The sequence below is a fragment of the Schistocerca americana genome, chromosome X (genome assembly GCF_021461395.2).
Source record: "Schistocerca americana isolate TAMUIC-IGC-003095 chromosome X, iqSchAmer2.1, whole genome shotgun sequence".
Classification (NCBI taxonomy): domain Eukaryota; kingdom Metazoa; phylum Arthropoda; class Insecta; order Orthoptera; family Acrididae; genus Schistocerca; species Schistocerca americana.
In genome coordinates this window covers 795,707,577-795,719,943 of record NC_060130.1, presented here as the reverse complement: position 1 = coordinate 795,719,943, position 12,367 = coordinate 795,707,577, and the positions used below count along the sequence as shown (strand labels likewise).

Sequence of the window (12,367 nt, the reverse complement as noted above, 5' to 3'; positions counted from 1 at the left end):
GAAACAAATTCCTCAAATCTGAAAACTTTGCTTCACCGACAGTATATTCACATGCAGCATTCCCTTCATCACTGTGTAGAAAGGTATTGATGAAAGCAAATGTATCCTCAATATTTGTTATTATGAAGGATTCATTTTTTCCATTCAACCAGTTATTTCTGAAACACTTAAGCAAGTGCACACTGTCAAACAGAAGAAAGAGAAATTTGGATGGAGTGACTGGATTTGTAATACATGGCTGTAAAGTGCCACCACACATAAGCTGATACATTTTCCTATTAGTGCTATTGTTGTCTGTTACCAGGCATATAACATCATATGCAAGATCATGCATTAACTTTAATACATCAATTGTCATTTTCAGTAGTGTATCAGAATTAACATTTTTTACAGGAAAGACAGCTATTACTTCTTTATAATCAGAATGTAAAGATGATGCCATGAAAACCTGCATTGTACCTGATGTTGTAGTATCTGAAGTATTCTCAGCAGCACCAAGTATATTTCCTGCCTTATAAGAGAATTTTGAATTAACATAAACTTCATCTAGCATCACTGAAATTATCTTGTCACTTTCGTGAAGAAATTTATATTTTCCCTCAAAAAAGCTACCTGTGATGGACCAATACAAAGTTTATTTGGACCCATTTTGCATATAAACTGCCTTAAATAGACAGGATGAGGTAATGTTAACACATTTGTTTTTCTCAAGTGATGGTAGGCACTAGGAAATGAAAAGCAAATGGTTGCCACCCATACCAAAAGCGCAGGAGAATATCCGCTTTGCTTTGTTATTACAATAATTGCTCCAAAAAAAATTCTATTTTAGGTGCTATTTCAGCATCAAAATCTCTACCAGCTTTCAGTGCTTGTTTGAGAACATTGACTAAAATTATAATCTTGTCAACAGTGCCAATAGAGTTATCTGTGAAACCATTTAGGTGACTCACCAGATTGTCAAATTTCGTCCACTTGTCACATTTCAATTTCTCTTTCTCCCCATACTGTAATATCCATGTCAAGGTTTCTGTAGGCAAACACACATTTTTGTGAAACACTTTTACTTCCAAGGAACTTGATATCTTGAAGCACGCTGAAACTAATGGCACATCACTGACTGAATCATCCTTTACTAAAAGTGTAAATCGACAAACATTCCTTTTCTGCACTTCGCTTTTAAAATGCTGAAAGTCAGGTATATTGTCATTTTCGCACCAATTACTGAAACTACAGTCATCACATTCCAGTAGCTGTTGAACACGATCTTCAGGATTCTTCCTTTCCTTAGGAACTGGTACTGTGTGATAAGAAGGTTGATTAGGAAAGATAGTTGGAATTGCATCATTTGTTAGTTTTGGTATTTTTCGTGGCACACGTATTGGTTCACTATTTTCCACAGGAAGAAGTCTTCCCTAACCACAAACTTAGGTTCAAAATGCTTAATGCATACCACAGTTTTATCGTTCACTTCAAAATTATCTCTATGAATTAGTTTAATCCATTTGTTCCTCAATGCTGTTTCTTTGGGAAACTTAAATGTTGAGGTATCGTATGTTTTGCGTAGAGACGGAGCGCAAGCTCGGGTTATGGAAGGATTGGGAAGGAAATTGGATTTACATCCTGGTACACAACAACTACGACCCATCGCAAGAACAGTTTACACTTTAAATTATGCCGAACTTACTACAGAATCTAGAAAATAAATAGTAGCGTAACACTTGTGACGACATTCACAGCATATAACATAAATAACAGGTAGTAATAAATGGTTTCGCTTCTCTTGAACGTCACGTATACAATGTTACACACACCCGTTATGGAAACACAAACACGCTGGTTTGTTTCCCCCACGATGGCCGCCATATTGTCAACAATCGATATCTGCCTGAAGGTCTTGGGTCTAGCATGGCCCGCAACTGTCAAACCACGCTCTCCTGGCTGTCACAACACTCACGGACTAGATGCCAGTGTTAACGACAGGACGCCTGCTCACAGTCGCGTCTGTTGTTAAAGTTTTTCGCAGGCATTTTCACGATATACAGTCTCAAGCGCAAACCACTGCCATCGAGCTGACTGGCACATGTACCCAGAGACATAACGGAACAATTATGCGTGAATGATGAGCCTTTCAAATATTATATCTTGAGCATAGAACAACCCAATACACTCCTACTCCTACTAGAATATTCCCTACGAATTGAAAAGGGACACCACAACCTTAAAAACGAATTCGAGCTGCGTACTGTAAGCGATTCCCCAAAAAATTGAGTGTCATTCTATATGCCACTTATCAGCAATCACCGTTCGTAGAAGAATTTCGATTTTGGCCTTAAGACAGTGAAGTATCAAATGGACTAGCCAGGAAACTTATCATTAATTGTGCCAATTGTAAATATACCAATTCATTTTGGAATTCTGATACGTGTAAAGATAGTTATTTTGAAGTAAATGTTAGGTGGTTTTATGGATTGAGTGCTATTGGCGAAGGACACACTGCAGCAGAAACAATGTGTGCCATGATGAATATGCCACGCCCACCTTGTAAAATCAACAAGTATGCAGAATTTACTGGAGATGCTGTGGGATCTGTAGCATGTGAGTCAATGAAGGGTGCTGCAAACGAAACTGTTGAAATAAATGATGATATAACTGACATACCAGTTGTTTTTGATGGCACTTGCAGAAGTGCAGCTACAGTTCTAAGAATTCTGTTGCTACAGTGATCTGTGTGGATACTGGAAAGGTAATAGATTTCCAGATTTTAACAAAACATTGTTATAAAAATAAATCATGGAATGAAGAAGGGCATATCTACTACAGAAATTATGAAAGAACAAGTGGTGGTATGGAGGACTCTGCAGCTATTGAAATTTTTAGTCGATCTGTGAACGAAAGGGGAGTGTGTTAAACTAAGTTCTTAGGTGATGGAGACTCAAAAGCATATAACAGTGTACTAGCGGCTCAGCCTTATGGTGAGAAGATTATCACAAAACCGGAATGTGTTGGTCATGTCCAGAAGTGGATGGCCACCAGGTTGAGGAAGCTGAAACAAAGTTTGAGAGACAAAAAACTTTCTGATGGTAAAACCATAAGAGGCAGGCTGACAGACAAAATGATTGCTGAACCACAGCAGTATTATGGGACGGCCATTAGAAATAATACAGAGGATTTGTTGAAAATGAAGCAGGCGGTATGGGCTATCTTCTTCCACAGACTGTCAAGTGATGAAAAACCAGTACACCACCTTTGCCCTCCTGGACCTGATTCATGGTGCAATTACCGCAATGCCCAGTAGGTGGTGGTGGTTAGTGTTTAACGTCCCGTCGACAACGAGGTCATTAGAGACGGAGCGCAAGCTCGGGTTAGGGAAGGATTGGGAAGGAAATCGGCCGTGCCCTTTCAAAGGAGCCATCCCGGCATTTGCCTCAAACGATTTAGGGAAATCACGGAAAACCTAAATCAGGATGGCCGGAGACGGGATTGAACCGTCGTCCTCCCGAATGCGAGTCCAGTGTGCTAACCACTGCACCACCTCGCTCGGTGCAATGCCCAGTACTCAAACAGGTCATACACCCATAAATATTCCATCCCAGCAGCAGTCATACATATCATAAAACCTATTTACAGAGACTTAAGAAATCCTGAATTACTGAACAAGTGTCTGCATGGTCAGATCCAAAATCCCAACGAGTCATTTAATAATCTTACGTATATGAACTCGATTACCAAAAAAATATTTTTGTTGGAATGAAGCTACGAAAGTGGGTGGCCAGTCATGCTGTTATTGCTTTTAATGATGGAAACATTGGTAGGGTGAAAGTGCTACAACATATGGGAATTAATCCTCGAGCAAAGAATAGCAGAGAACTTGAAAGGATGGACAAGGTTCGTATTCATAAAGCAGAGTATGGAGCACAGTTGGCCACTAAGTAGTCCAGAAAGAAGAAAAGAAGAAAAAACTTGGAAAAAGATCAAGAGGATGATATACAGTATGGTGCAGGGTGCTTCTGAGTGACTAAAAATAAAAAATTAAGCATATATTACGGAGTTACAGCCTTTGAAACTTTTGAAGCCGTTCCTGAAAAATTAAGTTTTCTGTTGCATTCCTGCCTAAATCTCAGAAACCACTTCGAGCAGAGTATTCAAATTTTCAGGGAGTAATAACATACATATCATGCGTTTACTGAGCTAAAAGAAGAACATTATGTTATGCATAATTAAAATTATTTAGGATAAAGTACAAAAATGTACACAAAATTTTAACCGTGTAATTAAAAATTGTATTTCCGAAAGCAGTGGCTGAAATGCAATTATTGTAATTCAGTAGACTCATAACATACAGTTTAATGTCCTGTAAAAGTTTCATGTTAATGGCTTCAGTGATTCCTGAAATACAGGGAAGCCAAGCCACTAAATTTAACATTGTCTGGATAGGGCGTTCCAACACCCCTTAAGGCAGAACTGCATGCTATAAGCAGCGAATCCAAGGTCGAATGTGTAGTGTCACATGCCGTTTACGCAAACGACATTTCGCACTTCCTGTTTATGACAAGGAAAGATGACCGTGACAAAATAGTAAAGTTGTATTAGATAGGGAATAAGTCGCGAAACACATACTGTGTGCTGTCGTTTTGTTTCGCGTCTGTGCAGAGTTGAACGGAGAGGCGGCCGGTTCGAGTAATCGGCCAGTCGCGTCGGCGAGTAAACGGGCAATGTCATGATTGTCAAGGAGCAGACGCCCTCTCCAAGAATGTAAACAGCAACGAACAAAGGAAGCTCTAGAATGAAATGTCACTTACTTGTTGTCGAACCTTCGAGGCAAAAGTCACGTTTAACATAAGATGTACGCGGGGCGTTTGAAAATTCCGTGCAAAGTCCGAGAGATGGCACCACCAGCGCGTATCGAGGTCATGTCTAGTTAGTAGCATCTTTGGAAAGAAGGATCACCAAGTTTCAGTCATATTGGTCTATTTCTTTTGTTTGGCATTCGTGTGAAACAAGAAAGTCGAGTGATTGTCAAAAAATGGACGAAAAAGAATTTCGTGTGGTGATTAAACATTACTTTATGAAAGGCAAAACGCCTCAGGAGACTAAAGAGAAACTTGATAAACATTACGGCGCCTCTGCACCTTCGATTAGGACAGTTTACAAATGGTTTCAAAATTTTCGGAGTGGCTCTATGGGCACATGTGATGCTGAACGTTCTGGACGCCCTGTGGAGGTTACGACTCCAGAAATCATTGATAAAATCCATGATATGGTGATGGATTACAGAAGAGTTAAGCTGTGTGAGATTGCTGGTGCTATGGGCATCTCGAATGAACGGGTATATAATATTTTGCATAAACATTTGGACATGAGAAAGCTATCCGCAAGACGGGTTGCGCGATTGCTCACGCTTGACGAAACACGGAATCGTGTGAAGTGCAAGGATGGTTTGCAGTTGTTCAGGAAGAATCCGCAGGACTTCAAGCGTCGTTTCGTCACTGTGGATGAAACATGGATACATTACTGTACTCCTGAGACCAAAGAACAATCTAAACAATTGGTTACCAAGGGAGAATCTGTACCAAAAAGGGCGAAGACCATTCCTTCGGCCGGAAAGGTTATGGCGATTGTTTTTTGGGATTCGGAAGGGGTAATCCTCATGACCTATCTGGAAAAGGGTAAAACTATTAAGGGTGCATATTATTGATCGTTATTGGACCGTTTGAAAACAGAGCTGCAAGAAAAGCGCCGGCGATTAGACCGCAAAAAAGTCTTTTTCCATCACGAAAATGCACCAGCACAGACCTCAGCAGCTGTGGTCGCAAGATTAATGGAAATAGGATTCCAATTCGTTTAACATCCCTCCTACTCTCCAGACTTGGCTCCCTCGGACTACTATTTGTTCCCCAATTTGAAGAAATGGCTGGTGGAACAAAGATTTTATTCAAACGAGGAGGTGATTGCAGCAACTTGTAGCTAGTTTGCAGACTTGGACAATTCCTGTTATTCGGAAGGAATCAACAAATTAGAACAGCCTTGGACGAACTGTCTAAGTCTACAAGGAGACTATGTCGAAAAATAAAAAAAGTTTACTCCAAACACGTAAGTAGTTTTTATTTTTGCCCAGACTTTTCAAACGCCCCTCGTATGTGTTCCAACTTACGAAGTAATTGTGATCTGTACACCCACTGAAACAACTACAAGACAACATTTCGTAACTAGAGTAGATATTGTTTTTCCTTCCATCAATAACAGCTGCAGAGAAGAATTCAAGTCTTTCCAGGGTTAAGCACGGGTCTACGGAGATACTGCTTTGCAGGACCTCCACATAAAGAAGACAATTAACGGCGACCGAGTTACGTTAAAGATTAATTAACACACGATAATTCGGGTGACAGTTCAACTGTGAGTGTTCTGACTCAGCGCCAAACATATAAGAAGAGGGTCAAAAACTCTTCAAAGCCGTGTCTGGCAAAAAAGCGGTCAATAGTTACAGTAGATGGATTACATCCGAAGTTCAGCACACCTGATCGGTTCGCACTAATATAATTTTGTATCGTTGCATATTCATTGATTCAATTCCCGTACATCCATTCATATCATGTCAGTGCATTTGATTTATTTTGTGGACATCAAATACTTAAGAGTAATAACGGTTCTTGGAATCGCACCATACTTTTCAGGGTGTAGCTTTCTTTTAATGTCGCCCTGTGTTTTTAATGTTAACAATTAATCCAAAGAAAATACCTGAATTATTTGTTAGCTACTGTTATTATTATTATTTTGAGCTATTCCTCATTACAGAGGCTTAGCTCCAATATAATAATTTACTTGGAAATTACAATACAAACAATAAACGTTCTTAAACTATATTTTCAAAATATTCCTCCAGGTGTTTCGATCTTGTGTGTCCTCTTCCTCTGCGCCCATTATCCTCATTGTGTGCTCTACATTTCCGAACCAGGTGGTCATAGGTCGTCCTCTTCTTCTTCTCCCCTCCGGTTCCCACTCCAGTATCAATTTTGGTATTCTGGTTTTCTCCATTCGTCGTACATGCCCGTACCACTGTAATTTCTTTCTGTCCATTACATCATATATTCTTTCTTTTATTTCCATTCTCCTTATTATTTCGGTGTTCCTTATCTTTTCTTTCCTGGAGAATCTTGCCGATCTTCTCCAGAAGTCCATCTCTAGAGCTTGTAATTTTTTAATGTGCTTCGTGTTAATTGTCCAGTTCTCCGTTCCATACAGAACCACACTCTCTGATATGGATTTGTATATTAATTTTTTAGTTCTGCTCATTACATTCCTGCTCCATAAGACTGAGTTAAGCATCCCAATGACCCTCCGTCCGCTACTAATTCTTTTATTGATTTCTGACTCTGATTTTCCCTCGATTTCTAAAATGGATCCCAAATAACAAAAAGTGTTTATCTTTTTGATTTTCTTTCCTTCAATGTATAGCTCATCTGAATCATTAGTCAAGTATTCTGTTTTTTGGTAATTAATCTTCAAACCCCAAGTTTTGTATGCTACTGCTAGATGATTGCACATATAATTAGCATCCTCCCCATCTTGTGCTACGATCATCAGTAAACAATAAATGATGTAGGTAAACTCCATCTCTTATTTCTAATCCCATACTATTACATATACGAGACCATGTTCTAGGGCTAATATCTATATAGTTTTTAAATAATGATGGTGACATGGGACAGCCCTGGAAAAGGCCTTTTCTTGTTCTAAATTTCTGTGGAAGTTTATTACCAACTTTCACTTGGCAAATGTTATGTTTATACATCTCTTGTATTATTTTAATCAAGGAAGGGTTTATGTTTGCCATATGCAGTGCTCTCCAAAGTCATTTTCTTTGAACAGTATCATACGCTTTTTCTAGATCTATGAAAATTAATCCTATATTTTTTGATTTTTCCCTATGTTTCTCCAAAATCTGTCGTAATGTGAAAATATGGCCTACACATGATCTCCCAGCCGTGAATCCACATTGCTTTTCTTGGGTTCTAAAATTGTTTTCAAGTTTGTTTTTAATTACTTTCGCAAAAATTCTCATTAATGTGTTTGTAACACAAATTTCTCGATAGTTTGAACAAATTTTACGATCCCCTTTCTTAAATATTGTATTAATGTAACCTAGCTTCATCTCGTTGGGTACTGAATCTCCATGTATCATTTTGTAGAGGAGCTGTGTTATCAGTTTCACAATTTTGTCACCACCATATTTCAGACACTCCAGATTGATATTGCCTGGTCCCTGTGATTTACCATTCTTTCCTGTTCTCAACGCCTGAAGTACTTCACTTTCTAAAATCTGGATCTCATCATCTTCATGTCCTTTTTCTTCCACTGTTCCTTCTTCTAGATATTCTTCTCTGTCCCCATTTAATAATTTCTGGAAATACTCTTCCCATTCCTTTTGTGTTATCAGTCGGATATTAGTTTTGCTTTTTGTATCCTGTCGAAGCCCTTTTAATACTGACCATGCTTCTTTTGCTCTCCCAAATCCTAATTTGCTATTCACCTTGGCACATGTTCTTCTGTTAATGAGTGAAATATTCTCTACAACAGTAACGGGTAATATGTCTTGGCGATGGAACTGCAACTGTAACATTGGAATGGGATCCTCTGTGACAAGGGCCCACTTATTTGCGGAAATGAAATGCTAGTTAGTGAAAAAGTATCACTTGCCTTCTGACCTCTTTCTTGACACAAGTTATTTACATTGTTAAAAGTTTCAGGGAGCGACCTCCGAGCAAAAAGTGAAACACAACAGGAGTGAGGTTAACAGCCAGACAAGCATTTTAAAATGTAAATGCTTTTTCTTTGTATTCATACTCATTGTTAGTATAATACTGGAAAGTGTAACTCGCGGGAGCTCACAGAAATGCATAACAATGGATCAGTGGAGATCTGTTCGAAGTCTCTGTTTTCAGCAGTTTCTGCTGGCACGTGATCATAGCTGACGATTTGTGCCACGCAGAATATTCTGCGAACTAGATTACGCCAGTAACGTTCATGACCTGGTGAGCAGCTGTCTTAATCACACTTTTTCAGAGTAATTCTATGAAGTACTGGAATGTACATTGCATTAAACAAAAAAAGGAAGGCGCCAGTTTTAATTTCACTCTACACATGCAACGTCAATAGAGCTCTTTCTCCTTCGATAATTACTGGGTTAGCATGTTTTTACCTATGGAAGAAACGTTATCAGTCTCAAAATGCTAACCTCTCGGTTTATGAGTTAAGTTTTGGCAAAGGTTTTCTGAATTATGTACTTCAGTTTGTGTGGATTTTTAGTCATTAACTACGTTTTTTTTAAGTATAACGAGCTATTTCCTTATTTTGATCACAGATGTTCTGTGTACAAACTACTGAAACGCAAAAACAAGACTACAAGTGATTATGTATTCCACATAAACGTACGTAACTTTCCTCCCCAGCGGACAGTAACTTGATGTGAAGTGAAAAACGCTCTACTGGAGATTCATGCCTATTCCACTGTTAGTGAAAACTAGTAAATCCCGATTCTCTATGGAATCGAAATCCCATGAATAAAACAGCTTCAAACGTCTGATTACTTTACAAATGAGTTAATATGTTGAATGTTTACCTTTAATCATGAAAGCGAGAAAATATTTAAAAATGATTTGAAATTACGCTTAAAGTTTATTGCCGGCCGAAGTGGCCGTGCGGTTAAAGGCGCTGCAGTCTGGAACCGCAAGACCGCTACGGTCGCAGGTTCGAATCCTGCCTCGGGCATGGATGTTTGTGATGTCCTTAGGTTAGTTAGGTTTAACTAGTTCTAAGTTCTAGGGGACTAATGACCTCAGCAGTTGAGTCCCATAGTGCTCAGAGCCATTTGAACCATTTAAAGTTTATTGGAAGTCGCTTAAGTCCAATGCATCAAGTTGTTGTTGCACTGTGGGAAAGAAACACTGGATGAATATGAACGGCCGGCCCTTGTGACCGAGCAGTTCTAGGGGCATCAGTCCGGAACCGCGCTACCGCTACGGTCGCAGGTTCGAATCCTGCCTCGGGCATGGATGTGTGTGATGTCAAATGGCTCTGAGCACTATGGGACTCAACTGCTGTGGTTATCAGTCCCCTAGAACTTAGAACTGCTTAAACCTAACTAACCTAAGAACATCACACACATCCATGCCCGAGGCAGGATTCGAACCTGCGACCGTAGCAGTCGCGCGGTTCCAGACTGCGCGCCTAGAACCGCGAGGCCACCGCGGCTGGCGTGTGTGATGTCCTTAGGTTAGTTAGGTTTAAGTAGTTCTAAGTCTAGTGGACTGGTGACCTCAGATGCAAAGTCCCATAGTACTTCCAGCCATTTTTGAATATGAACGGGGTAATTTGCTCTCCATTTTAAGCAAAAACTAGTTTTTCGGGCTTCTCAATGTTTATGCCGTCATATTTCCTAAACTATGTGTCTTATAATGATATAATTTGGCAGGTACATTCAATGATATATGTAGATAATATATCCAAAGTATGTTGTGAACAGAGTTAGTAGTGAAGAAGTAATTAATGAGAACGTCATGCGTGATGTTGAAGTTCTAGTGCATGGACAATATAGTTGGCAGGGTTAAATTGTTAAAATTCTTATTTCACTCGTTACGACTTGTAACACTCTATTTGTTGCTCGGAAAACTCTAAGAGATCTGCCATTGTACCAGAAGATAAATCGCTACCTGCTGTCTCCACTTATCCGTCTACTGGCATTCCACAAAACAGCCCCAAAATTATGGGAAGAATTTCTGAGGAGAAGTTAAAATGTGCGAGAGTCAAACGATCATATTAAATTAAATACTTTGATTTAAACGAAATAACAATCGCTTTAACCTAACCTCTCCTAACCCTTTCTCATTCTTCTCCAGCTGTTTATTAACACTTTTGTGTAAAAAACGTCTACCGCGGAAAACTCCCATGTCGAAGTTTGCTGAGTCACAGATCTACTTTCTGTACTATGTAGCACATTTAAAAAGTAGTTAACAAGTATCGAAGTCAGCCATTCCACACGCTATTATTTAGGCAGCATTGGCAACCTATCATTGATTCCTACGCTCACAAAAGCAGTAATGACACGATTTTTAAAGGAAGGGAATACGTTGACTCTTGAAACTTCCTGGCAGATTAAAACTGTGTGCCCGACCGAGACTCGAACTCGGGACCTTTGCCTTTCGCGGGCAAGTGCTCTACGAACTGAGCTACCGAAGCACGACTCACGCCCGGTACTCACAGCTCTACTTCTGCCAGTACCTCGTCTCCTACCTTCCAAACTTTACAGAAGCTCTCCTGCGAACCATGCAGAACTAGCACTCCTGAAAGAAAGGATATTGCGGAGACATGGCTTAGCCACAGCCTGGGGGATGTTTCCAGAATGAGATTTTCACTCTGCAACGGTGTGTGCGCTGATATGAAACTTCCTGGCAGATTAAAACTGTGTGCCCGACCGAGACTCGAACTCGGGACCTTTGCCTTTCGCGGGCAAGTGCTCTACGAACTGAGCTACCGAAGCACGACTCACGCCCGGTACTCACAGCTTTACTTCTGCCAGTACCTCGTCTCCTACCTTCCAAACTTTACAGAAGCTCTCCTGCGAACCTTGCAGAACTAGCACTCCTGAAAGAAAGGATATTGCGGAGACATGGCTTAGCCACAGCCTGGGGGATGTTTCCAGAATGAGATTTTCACTCTGCAGCGGAGTGTGCGCTGATATGAAACTTCCTGGCAGATTAAAACTGTGTGCCCGACCGAGACTCGAACTCGGGACCTTTGCCTTTCGCGGGCAAGTGCTCTACGAACTGAGCTACCGAAGCACGACTCACGCCCGGTACTCACAGCTTTACTTCTGCCAGTACCTCGTCTCCTACCTTCCAAAGTTTACAGAAGCTCTCCTGCGAACCTTGCAGAACTAGCACTCCTGAAAGAAAGGATATTGCGGAGACATGGCTTAGCCACAGCCTGGGGGATGTTTCCAGAGTGAGATTTTCACTCTGCAGCGGAGTGTGCGCTGATATGAAACTTCCTGGCAGATTAAAACTGTGTGCCCGACCGAGACTCGAACTCGGGACCTTTGCCTTTCGCGGGCAAGTGCTCTACGAACTGAGCTACCGAAGCACGACTCACGCCCGGTACTCACAGCTTTACTTCTGCCAGTACCTCGTCTCCTACCTTCCAAAGTTTACAGAAGCTCTCCTGCGAACCTTGCAGAACTAGCACTCCTGAAAGAAAGGATATTGCGGAGACATGGCTTAGCCACAGCCTGGGGGATGTTTCCAGAATGAGATTTTCACTCTGCAGCGGAGTGTGCGCTGATATGAAACTTCCTGGCAGATTAAAACTGTGTGCC

General features: G+C 40.6%; 1 non-coding gene across 1 annotated transcript; it reads right to left on the bottom strand.

Moving 5' to 3' along the window:
- Nucleotides 1-3,465: 3,465 nt before the first annotated feature.
- On the bottom strand, nt 3,466-3,538 carry Trnaa-cgc. Its single transcript has one exon. It is a non-coding gene; the product is annotated as a tRNA-Ala (tRNA).
- Nucleotides 3,539-12,367: the final 8,829 nt, after the last annotated feature.